The 11,768-nt window shown below is 37.4% G+C and overlaps 1 protein-coding gene across 3 annotated transcripts in view; it reads left to right on the forward strand.

Annotated features, from left to right (window-relative positions):
• LOC122071735 (WEB family protein At5g55860-like) overlaps window positions 1–11,768 on the forward strand; it is a 64,979-nt gene that overhangs the window by 30,883 nt on the left and 22,328 nt on the right. The window lies entirely within an intron of this gene.

Consider the following 11,768-nt stretch of genomic DNA (forward strand, 5'->3'; position numbering starts at 1 on the left):
AGTTCATCCTTGTATTATTTGATGATATATTGGTCTACAGTAAAGATTTACAAGATCATTAGAAATATTTACGAATAACACTTGAGATTTTGAGATCACATCAGTTGTTTGCAAAGGTTTCAAAATGCAGATTTGGTTGTCTTGAGGTTGATTACCTTGGCCACATTATATCTAAAGATGGTGTAGCAGCTAATCCATCAAAGATCCAATCCATGTTGAGCTGGCCCATTCCCAAAACTCTTAAGTCCTTAAGGGGATTTTTGGGTCTCACAGGATACTATAGGAAATTCATACAAGATTATGGAAGAATTGCAGCCCCATTAACAGCTATGTTGAAGAAGGATTCTTTCCATTGGACAGACGATGCTAAAGATGCCTTTCAAAAGCTTAAGATTGTCATGGCCAACCACCAGTCTTGACCCTACCTAATTTGTCTAAACTATTTACCTCGAGTGTGATGCCTCGGGCAATGGAATAGGAGCTGTTCTAATGCAAGAGGGGTGTCCATTAGCATTCCTCAGTCAATCTCTCAAAGGCAAGGCAGTTCACCTCTCCACTTATGAGAAAGAGTTTCTTGCACTTGTTATGGCAGTAAAAAGATGGAGACCATACTTGTTGAGTCAGCCTTTCAAGATTAAAACTGACCAACAAAGCCTGAAATTCTTACTTGAACAGCGTGTTGGTACACCAACCCAACAAAAGTGGATCACCAAATTGATGGGGTACGACTTCCTGATTGAATATAAACAAGGGCGAGAGAATAAGGCCACTGATGCCCTCTCTCAAAGAGAGGATGAAGATAGTAATGTCTTATTTTTTATCTCTGAACCACTAGCCACTTGGATTAAGGACGTGAAGGCAAAAGGTATGTGCAAAAGGTGATGACCAAATTCTCTGCAGGAAAGCTGGACTCTACAAGCTATGTGCACCATAATGGCCTTCTCTTTTATAAGGGAAGAATTTATTTGGGTCAAACTCGCCTACTCGACTATGAGTGCTACAACAGTTGCATAGAAGTCCCACAGGAGGGCACTCAGGGTATCACAAGACACTACACCGGGTCAAGACAGATTTTTATTGGCATGGGATGCGATCCGACATTAGGAAGTTCGTTAAAGAGTGTGATGAATGTCAACGGAACAAACATGAGAATGTTCCCCCTGCTGATTTGCTACAACCATTACCTGTTCCTAATTGGATTTGGACTGAAATTCACATAGATTTTATCGATGGGCTCCCTCCTTCTCAAGGGAAAACTGTGATAATGGTGGTAGTTCATCGTCTTTCAAAGTATGCCCATTTTATTTCTCTCTCACATCATTACAATGCCTCAATTGTAGCCCGTTTATTTATTGATCATATTTTCAAATTACATGGCATGCTAGTATCAATTGTAAGTGACCGTGACCCCACTTTTACTAGTGCATTTTGGCAAGAGTTTTTCAAACTAAAGGGGACCCAACTCAATTTGAGTTCCGCATATCATCCTCAATCTGATGGCTAATCGAAAATTGTTAATAAGTGCCTAGAGAATTATCTCTGTTGTTTCACCGGAACAAGGCCTGGTTAGCATTGGCAGAATGGTGGTACAACACCAACACTCATTCCTCTACCAAGTTAAAACCTTATGAAGTTGTATATGGAGTTCCTCCCCCTCACCTCATATCATATATTCCTGGGACAACTCGAGTGCAAGCTGTTGAGGAAGAGCCGAGATCAAATTCTCAAAATCATTAAAGAAATTCTCCAAGATACCCAAGCCCGCATGAAGAAATATGTAAATATTCATCAAACTGAACGTGAATTTGAAGTTGGATATTGGGTTTTCTTGTGCCTGCAACCTTATAGACAGCATTCAATTGCATTAAGAGAGGTTCTCAAGCTCTCTCCTAGGTTCTTTGGACCCTTCCAGGTAATCCAGTGTGTAGGACTTGTTGCTTATAAGCTGAATCTTTCTCTCGATGGTCGTATACACCCGATGTTCCATGTTTCATGTCTCAAAAAGAAGCTTGGAGCTAACGTCACCGTCCAGCCAACATTGCCACCAACAACTAGAGAAGGAGTACTACATCCTGAACCAGAAGCTATCCTAGCATGGCATATGGTTAAGAAGAAGAATCAGGTAGCCACAGAAGTTTTGATAAAGTGGCAAGGCACTGAAGAAGCTGATGCAACCTGGGAAGACTACCATAAGCTGCTAGCAAAGTTCCCTAACCTTGAGGACAAGGTTCTTTGAAGAGAGGGATAATGTAATGTGCGTCAGCTGAAGCAAAACAAATGGTCTTTATTGGGTTATTTTATTTAATGGTTTGAATAGGTCTTTATGTTAGTAGTTGGGTTAGTTATGTAGCAATGGAGTTATATTAGTAGGGGAGGTTAGTTAATTAAGTCATGGGCAATGTGTGAGTGGGCAACGTGTGGTTTATGGTAGGAATATAGTTTCAGTTTTCATTGTATTTAAGCCAAGTGTCTCTCAATGAACAAAGGGGGAGAAATTTATTGTGATCAAAATTGGAGGTGGGCTCCTTCGAAGATTCATTTATCAATTTTATATATTGGTACATTTCACAAGTGCAGTTCCTTCATGTGATTTTAGTTCTTTTATACTCGTGCAATGCAAGGAACAGGTTTATGCAACTGTTGCATTTGACCGAAGTGCACATTGACACTCTCACGTAGGGGTTTAGAAAACCCTAGTATTCACCATAGTAGGAGGGAGGGAGGGAGGGGAGCAGTGACATTTGTTTGGCTGCTCCCTCCCCCCTTCTCCTCTTTTAGATTAGGTTGCCCACTAATAGTGGACTATCCAGTTTGAGTGAAATTGGGAATATGTAGGAAGAGGTAGAATCTCATTGGGTATCTTATCTAATCCAAAAGAACTTATAATATTAGTTAATCTCATTAACAATATTATAAATACATTAATAAAAAAGTTATTGTTAATCGAACTGGGTCTTGAACTGATTTGTTTGGTGGGTCACCCACGTGGGGCCAAATATAAACTTACTAGGATTAGGAACGCTAGCTAGCCAAATCTCTATAAATAAGAAGTTTGGCCACAACAAAGCAAGATTTTGACCTAATCTCAAGAGTGGAACTTTACCTAATGGGATTGTCGCAAATAATTGATCATCACGGTTCATGTAAGTCAACGTGTATGACAACTAGATTCATTCTATTATGAAGAAAGCTACATCAATATAACCCTAGATACCCTTGTTAGGACTCTTATGTGGGCTTAACTAATACTGATTGACCTATTGGGCCCAAGAGAATAGGACCACTCTAATTAGGAAACTTCTAGCCTTATTCTATTGTAAAAATGGAATAGGATTTAGGGATTCTATTTTGGGAGCACTGCTTTCTACAGAGCTAGTGTAGAGACAGAGAAAAGATCCCAGAGTAAGAGGCTGCAGAAGATCTTAGTAGAATGACCCATATTGCGTGGTTCTTCATCATAGTTCGTGGTACAAGCGTCAACCTTGATTTAGGGACTTCATTCACGCTCAACGGGTATGTGATCGATTTATTTCCATTATTCATTCCTCTATTCTATACACTGTAGGTCATTCAAATGATTCTAGGATTTAGAATCACTAACAATTGGTATCAGAGCCTACACTATGGTGCTAGAATCAAGAAATTATTTAAAAAAAATGATTTGGATTCCAATTTATGAAAATCATTATCTTACTCTCACTTAAAGATCTTGTATGGAAAAATTTTCTTCACGAAAGTTGTATAGCACGAGAAGACGGTCGCGGCGGTATACTGCAAGTCATTAAAAACCTCCAGACTTATCGGTACGTGTGGCCAGAAATTGGCTACTAGAGAAGAGAAAAAAAAAATTTATAAAAAAAAAAACGACGGTGAGTCATCGCTGGGTCAACTCAAAAACCCTATCGATTTGACCCAGAGGTGCAGTGGGTCAACTCATGATCAACTCTATTTGACTCGGTCAAAGGTTGACCTTTTGACCCAGATACCCAACTCGAAGACAACAGGTTTGAACCAAATTTTGACCCATAACTAATATGCCCGAACCAAATTAGACTGTTTGGCTGAACTGGTTGGTTTGGATTGATTTTGATCCTTTTTTTTTAAATAAAAAAATATTTGTAACTTCAAATGGCTCGTACGGGCAAACGGTGAAGAATTGCTCACCCTGATTTTTTTCGTTGAGTCCAGTTTTTCATGCTCTTCGTTTTGATATATTATGAGCCTAGTTTTGATCAAATTTTATAGTCTATTTTTTATAAGTTACAAATATGGGTGTTTAATGATTTTTTATAATTTTCCTATTAATTGGAAGAAATAAAAGAAAATCAACTCATACATTACTTGCATATCAGAATATGAACTTTATTATTCTTGGTAATGTAGTTCATACTTTTGTTTATGAATATTTTTTTATTCATGCTTAAACAATCTCATTTTTAGCTGCCGAAATAAATTTGTAGACTATTGCAGTAAGATTGGATGGAATCCACAAAAGTGGTAAAGTTCAACCTTATTGTAATAGAATACAAATCAAAGGTCTTCTTTGTTTGAAAAGACAGAGAATAATGGTTGGTAGCAAGGTTGCTAATGTTCACCCAAAGGTGACATTATCAAAGAAAAATTAAAGTTAAAGCAAGTGAAAAATAGAATAGGGATTTCTCAACCTAGAAGATGTTGTCCATCCAATGATGGCGGTAATTTTTGAAAGTTAGAAGAAGTCTCGCAGTAATAGCAGAAACTTGAGTGGACCAGTATGTTTCAGACCCAAAGGTCAGGAATGTAGTTTTGGTTGACACTCTTGAAGTAATTGATAATTGAGCATGTAATGTTTAATTTTACTAATTGTTACATACTTATTCTTTTACATATATGTCTGTATGTTGAATAAAATATACTTAATTGAAATATTCAACAGGACGTCTTCTAGTTTTGGTGTACTTGATATTCCTAAGCTTACTGGGGATAATTTCAACAAATGGATGGAAGACTTAGAGCTCTACATGATTCTCAAGGACCTAGACCTGTGTACCAAGACCACCAAACCAGCTGAACCTACTGCAACTAGTACCCAAACTGAAACAAGTGGGTCACTACAAATAGGAAGTCCTTGGCTATTATTAAAAGTGTTTTTTCCTGAGTCTATCAAAGATAATGTTGCTAAAAAGGATACTACTTCTGAGTATTTGGCTATTATAAAAGCTAAGTTTGATAGCTCTAACAAATCATAAGCTCACGATCTCATGAGCCAATTGACTTGGGCTAGATTTGATGGAGTAGGAAGTGCTAGAAAGCATATACTGGAACTGGTTTCCCTGGGAAACAAGATCAAAGGTACAACTATTAACTTTGATGATGACTTGTGGTCACCATTGCTTTGAATTCTCTACCTGAGAGCTACAAGACTCTTAAGACTACTTATAATACATTGAAGGATAAATGGGGTCTTGATGAATTGATCACTGTGGTAACCCAAGAAGAGGAAACAATTAATATGACCAAAGTTGAAAGTGCCAATCTTACTCAAGGTAAGACTTCATCTTCTATGGGACTTAACAAAGGGATCAAAAAGTTCTTTAAGAAATAAAAATTCACTCCAGTTAAAGGAAGAAAGAACAAGAAGGGAAAGCAAAATTTCAAAGAATCTGGGGTACAAAAAGACATGAGTGGCATAGAGTGTTTTTGGTGTAAGGCCAAAGGGCACATGAAGAAGGATTGTTTTAAGAGAAAGACCTACTTTGAGAAAAAGAAGGATGATGGTATGAATCTATCCTTATTATGTTTTGAATCTTGCTTGATTAATGTACCAATTGATTCATGGTGGTTAGATTCTGCATCATCTATTCACGTCACTCATTCCTTGTAGGGGTTCCTAAGCAGGAGGGTGCCAAGCAAGGATGAAGTGACGGTGTTTGTGAGAAATGGAGCTAGAGTTGAAGTGGAAGCCATAGGAACTATTAGATTGTTTTTTTATTCAGACTTATTTATTGATTTGAAGGATGATGTTGTTTATGTTCCCTCTATGAGGAGGAATTTGATTTCAGTTTCTAGACTTTGTTCAGATGGTTATTCTGTTGATTTTAATCAAGTTGGATGTCTCTATTGGTAGTGGTACTCTTGTTGATGGGTTTTATAGATTGAATTGTAATTCTTCATGGGTTCTGAATGTGGGAGTGAAACACTCTCTGATTGATAAGAAATCCTCTATATTATGGCATAGAATGTTGGGCCATATTTCAACCAAGAGAATGAAAAGATTGGTAAAGGAAGGGATATTGAAAAATATTGATTTTTAGGACATGGAAACATGTACAGATTGCATTGAGGGAAAGATGATAATTTCTAGGAAAAAGGATGCTACTCGCAGTATTGAAGTATTAGACCTCATTCAACTGACATTTGTGGGCCTTTTCTTGTCCCTACACTCACTGGGCATCGTTATTTCATAACTTTTATTGATGATTGGTCAAGATATGGGTATGTCTTCCATATCAGTGAGAAATCTGGTGCTCTAGATGTTTTCAAGATTTTTAAAGCTGAAGTTGAACTTTTTCCACTTCAAGAAGATCAAAGTGGTCAGATTCGATAGGGGTGGAGAATATTATGGGAGAAGTGGTGTTTTTGAGCAGTTGTTGGGTCCTTTTACAAAATTCTTGCAAGAACATGGGATAGTTCCTCAATATTCCATGCCTGAAACACCTCAGCAGAATGGAGTAGTGGAAAGAAGAAATCATACTCTGAAAGATATGGTCCATTCAATGGTGAGCAATACCACCTTACCAGAATCCTTATGGGGAGAGGCACTTAAAACTACTGTTTATCTTCTCAATAGAGTGCCAAGCAAGTCTGTGAATAAGACTCCCTACGAACTTTGGAGTGGTAGAATGCCTAGCCTTAGACACTTGCGAGTGTGGAGATGTCAAGCAGAAGCCAAAGTCTTTAACCCTCAAGAAAAAGTTTTTGACTCAAGGACTACAAGTTGTTATTTTGTGGGATACCCAGAGAGGTCTAAAGGGTATAGATTCTATTGTCCTAGTCCAAGACACAAAATTGTAGAGACCACTCATGCTAGATTTGTTGAATGCAATGAAGAGTCTAGAACACCTCGTAATTTCTCTTTTGAAGAAGGGGAGTATGACACCCCTAAGATAGCACATGTTGAGTTGAGAAATTCACTTCTTGATCTCAATCCCATCCGTCTGATGATATAGTCACTCAAACTCCAATTGAATATGATTTGCAAGTTGAGACAGATATTGCTATTGCAGACCCACCATCACCTCCTGATACCGCTAATATTGACAGTCTTCCACCTGAACCTATAAGGAGGTCTACTACAGTGCGCAAGCCTTCTCTGCACTCTGATTATGTTTCTTAATTGAACGAGTGTGAGTTTAACATAGGACAAGAAGAATACCCTGTTACTTTTCTTCAAGCAGTTAATCATAAGCATTCAGACAAATGGGTAGAAACAATGAAAGAAGAACTGTTATCCATTAGCAACAATGAAGTATGGGAATTAGTGCAAATTCCAAAGGATTGTAAGGCTATTGTATCTAAGTGGATTTTCAAAACCAAGACAAATTCTCAAGGTAGAGTAGAACGCTATAAAGCTAGACTTATGATAAAGAGTTTTCCTCAGTGAGAGGGGATAGATTACAAGGAAACCTTCTCATATGTCTCATCAAAGGACTCATTTAGAATTATCATAGCCATTGTTGCCCATTTTGACCTAGAGTTACATTAGATGAATGTGAAAATAGCCTTTCTGAATGGAGAGTTGTCAAAGCAGGTGTACATGAGACAACCTGAAGGTTTTGAGGAAAAGGGTAAAGAGGACTTTGTTTGTATGTTGAAAAAGTCTCTTTATGGGTTAAAGAAAGCATCTCAAAAATGGTACTTGAAATTTGATCGAGTTGTGACTTTTTTTGGTTTTGTAGAGAATCCAATCGACCAATGCATAAATCTGAAATTCAGTGGGAGTAGTTTCATTTTTCTTATGCTCTATGTGGATGACATTCTATTGGCTAGCAGCAAAAAAACCTTATTGATGGAGACCGAGGGTTTTCTTTCAGAAAACTTTGAAATGAAGGACATAGGTGAAGCTAGTTATGTGCTTGGAATCGAGATTAGTCATGATAGGCCGCGAGGGTTACTTGGTCTATCACAACAAGCATATCTTGATAAAGTTTTAAAGAGGTTTAACATGTCTAAATGTTCTAGTGGTGAAGCACCCATCAGTAAAGGAGACAATTTGAACAAGCAATAATGTCCAAAGAATGATATTGAGAGGAGCTCAATGAACGACAAGCCTTATGCCTCTGCCGTTGGAAGTTTGATGTATGCACAAGTTTGTACTCACCCTGACATTGCCTTTGCAATTAGTGTACTAGGCAGGTTTCAATCTTATGCTGGTCTGGCTTATTGGACTACAACTAAGAAGGTTATGCACTATCAACAGCGAACAAAGGACTTCAAGCTAGTGTTCAGTAAATCAGAAAAAATTTGAAGTTGTGGGGTATTCTGACTCGGACTTCATTGGGTGTACTAATGATAGAAAGTCTACCTCTGGATACATTTTTGTATTGGGAGGAGGAGCTATTTCTTTGAAGAGTGCCAAACAAACTATTTTAGCTTCATCCACTATGCAAGCTGAGTTTGTGGCACTTTATGAAGCTACTAAGCAGGCAATGTGGCTGAGGAATTTCATATCTAAACTGAAGGTTGTAGATTTCATCTTTAAGCCTTTGCATTTGTGGTGTGATAATATTTCTGTTGTTTTCTTTGTAAAGAATAACAAGAGATCTAGCAGCTCCAAACACATTGAGATTAAATATCTTCTGGTTCATGAGAAGATCAACACTAGGGAGATCGTTGTTGAGTATATTATTACTGAAGAGATGGTTGCTGATCCTCTGACCAAAGCTCTTCCAGTGGAAATTTTTAAGACTCGTATTTCTAACATGGGTGTGATGGAATCTTTTGATATGCTTGTTTAGTGGGAGTTTACTTATCCATAGTGGTATTATAATAAGCATTATTTTGTTAGATCATACATTATGAACACAATCTATATTGAGGATTTTTACTTTCTAGTATAGTGTTCATTTATATTCTCTCTCATCATATTATTGTATGATTATTGTGGTTTACTTTGACATATCATAGTTAATGGCGGTGTTTAGCCAAGTTTTGTGATTTATGGAGGTATTTAGCCTAAATCTATGGAGGTGGTTGTTAACCATAGGCTGTATATCAAAGTGAGATATTAATACAAGAAAATGGCGGTTTGCCTAAGTATTGATTAATATCAAAGTTCTCTACCTGTGAGGTTTTCAAGGTAGACTGATCTTTAGATCAGGAACAGACCTATAAGGAAGGATATATCTTATGTGATCACAGTTATGATATAATTCCTTATATCTATGTTTGCAGGCGATTTGAATGATAATTTTCTGTTGTTTGTAACATTAGATAGTTATATGTTGTATATTGAGGTGTACTTTCTACTATTGTTCAACAATAGAGATTATTGATTGGATCAAAGTTTATTTTGAGTGGTATTCAATCTTGGGGTTATTTGTCAGATGTCAATGGGAAGACATCAGTATCAGTGTAGCCCAAGTGGGAGATTGTTAGGACTTTTATGTGGGCTTAGCTAATACTGATGGACCTATTGGGCCCAAGAAAAGAAGGACCACTCTAATTAGGAAACTTCTAGCCTTATTCTATTGTGGGAATGGAATAGGGTTTAGGGATTCTATTATATATAGAATACTGACGGTCCCTGCAGCCGTTACTTTTCATAATAATATTTTGGGAGCACTATTTTCTCATAGAGCTAGTGTAGAGACAGAGAGAAGATCCCAGAGTAAGAGGTTGTAGAAGATCTTAGTAGAAGGACCCATATTGCGTGGTTCTTCATCATAGTTCGTGATACAAGCGTCAACCTTGATTTAGGGACTTCATTCACGCTCAACGAGTATGTGATCAATTTCTTTCCACTATTCATTCTTGTATTCTATACACTGTAGGTCATTCAAATTATTCTAGGATTTAGAATCACAAACAACCCTTTATTTTTTCATTTTACATTGGTATCAGAGCGAGGTTGATTTCGGTTGTAAGGATGAAGGGTTTTGATCTCGATGGAGAGGGAAGGAATAGCTTTCAGCCATAAGGGATGGGGGCTACTTCCATGAATGTGGGCAGCAGGCTTCACAGCTTTGCTCCCACAATTGAAATAAATTTCTTATTGGACACAGCCATCGTAAGGAGCGCAACCCACAACCCTGACCTACAACTCTTGCCCTCGTGGTTGTGACCACTATCTTGGGCCTTCGTTTCTTGGACAGAACCCACTCTAGACGCCAACCAACGTTTTTTGTGGCTACCAAATCTAACCCAACATGCCCCATCCTTGATCTTCCATGGTTGTTGTAGCAGGGACCAACCGCAGCAGTAAGCTGCCCCATGATCTCTTTGATTTTCCTTCCTATGTGGCCATGGCCGGTTGCTAGTGACTTAGCCGGTAGCAATTAATCATGGTCAAGCCATAACTATTAGGGGAAAAAAGGCAAGTAAACCTGCACCTTGCAGCTATGCAAGGAAGAAGATGAAGTTTAGGGTAGGGTCATTTTTTTTAATTTGAAATAACTTTAAAAACCCTTAAGTTATGGGCTGCGTTACTTTTGTTTCATGGGCTCGATATCTTTAGCAACTTATTGATTATGGTTTCTTTTAAGAAATGATATCCCCTATTTTAAAATTGAAAGTAATTTTATAAAAGCCAAAGCGGTTTTGACAAAACCATATCACATCAGATTTAAATGCATGATATTAAGGATTATCCACTTGTAACTTTGATTAGTTCATCATGACCAGTGGAAGGACTCTCTTAAATGTTATTGTTTGTGATTAAAATTCATTTTGTTTTACATTTAAAGAACAAGGTCCTTTAGCATTTGTTTCCTAACACCTTGTTGGTCGTGAACAGTGCCTTAGGGCTTGTTCACTTAACTAATGGGATTTTGATGCATGGTTGTAGTTGCATGTTGATATTTAAATTGGTTAAATATTATGTGTTTGATATACTATTGCTTTAATGTGTTTTATTATGCATGTATATATTGCTCATACCCTCCCATGGCAGTTAATTGACTTGTGATTCGCTTCACTTGTTGGGATGCATAGTCAATCTCCCCCCACCAGCCTGTGATTGTTTATTATTATTTTGAGTTTGAGTCATAATCAGTATTTATTTAAGTAGACATGTTCCCATGTATGTACGTTAGATATAGTCTTCGGGTATGATGTAAGTGCGTGCGGCGCTCCCTACTCAGTAGATTGATATAGTAGGACTTTAAAAGTTATAATTTTATTTGGGAAAATGTAATTAAAAAGTTGTAATTTTATTTGGAAAAATGTAATTAAATTTCTTTTTTTGGAGAAGCCTTGTAAAGGGAAGGCGCTTCGCACTACATATCATATGCTTACACTACTTCGACATGCCACTTCAGGTATCGCTCGGGTTCTGATGTGGGACCCATGCACAGCCATTTGTATGACAAGAATTTTATGGATTGGGGATACCTAATTCTCCTTATATTCATTCAAAATTGATTAAAACTATATGTCCTTAACCCACACATGTGAAATTTGATTATGAGCCAAGTGAGATTTTTTTAAGAATAATAAAAGGAATTTGTCCACTTTTTGAGGTCTCAAAGGGGCGTGGAAACACATAAGAAAAAAACTCTTGAATGGAAATG

This window comes from Macadamia integrifolia, unplaced genomic scaffold (assembly GCF_013358625.1).
Source record: "Macadamia integrifolia cultivar HAES 741 unplaced genomic scaffold, SCU_Mint_v3 scaffold_68A, whole genome shotgun sequence".
In the NCBI taxonomy this organism is placed as follows: domain Eukaryota; kingdom Viridiplantae; phylum Streptophyta; class Magnoliopsida; order Proteales; family Proteaceae; genus Macadamia; species Macadamia integrifolia.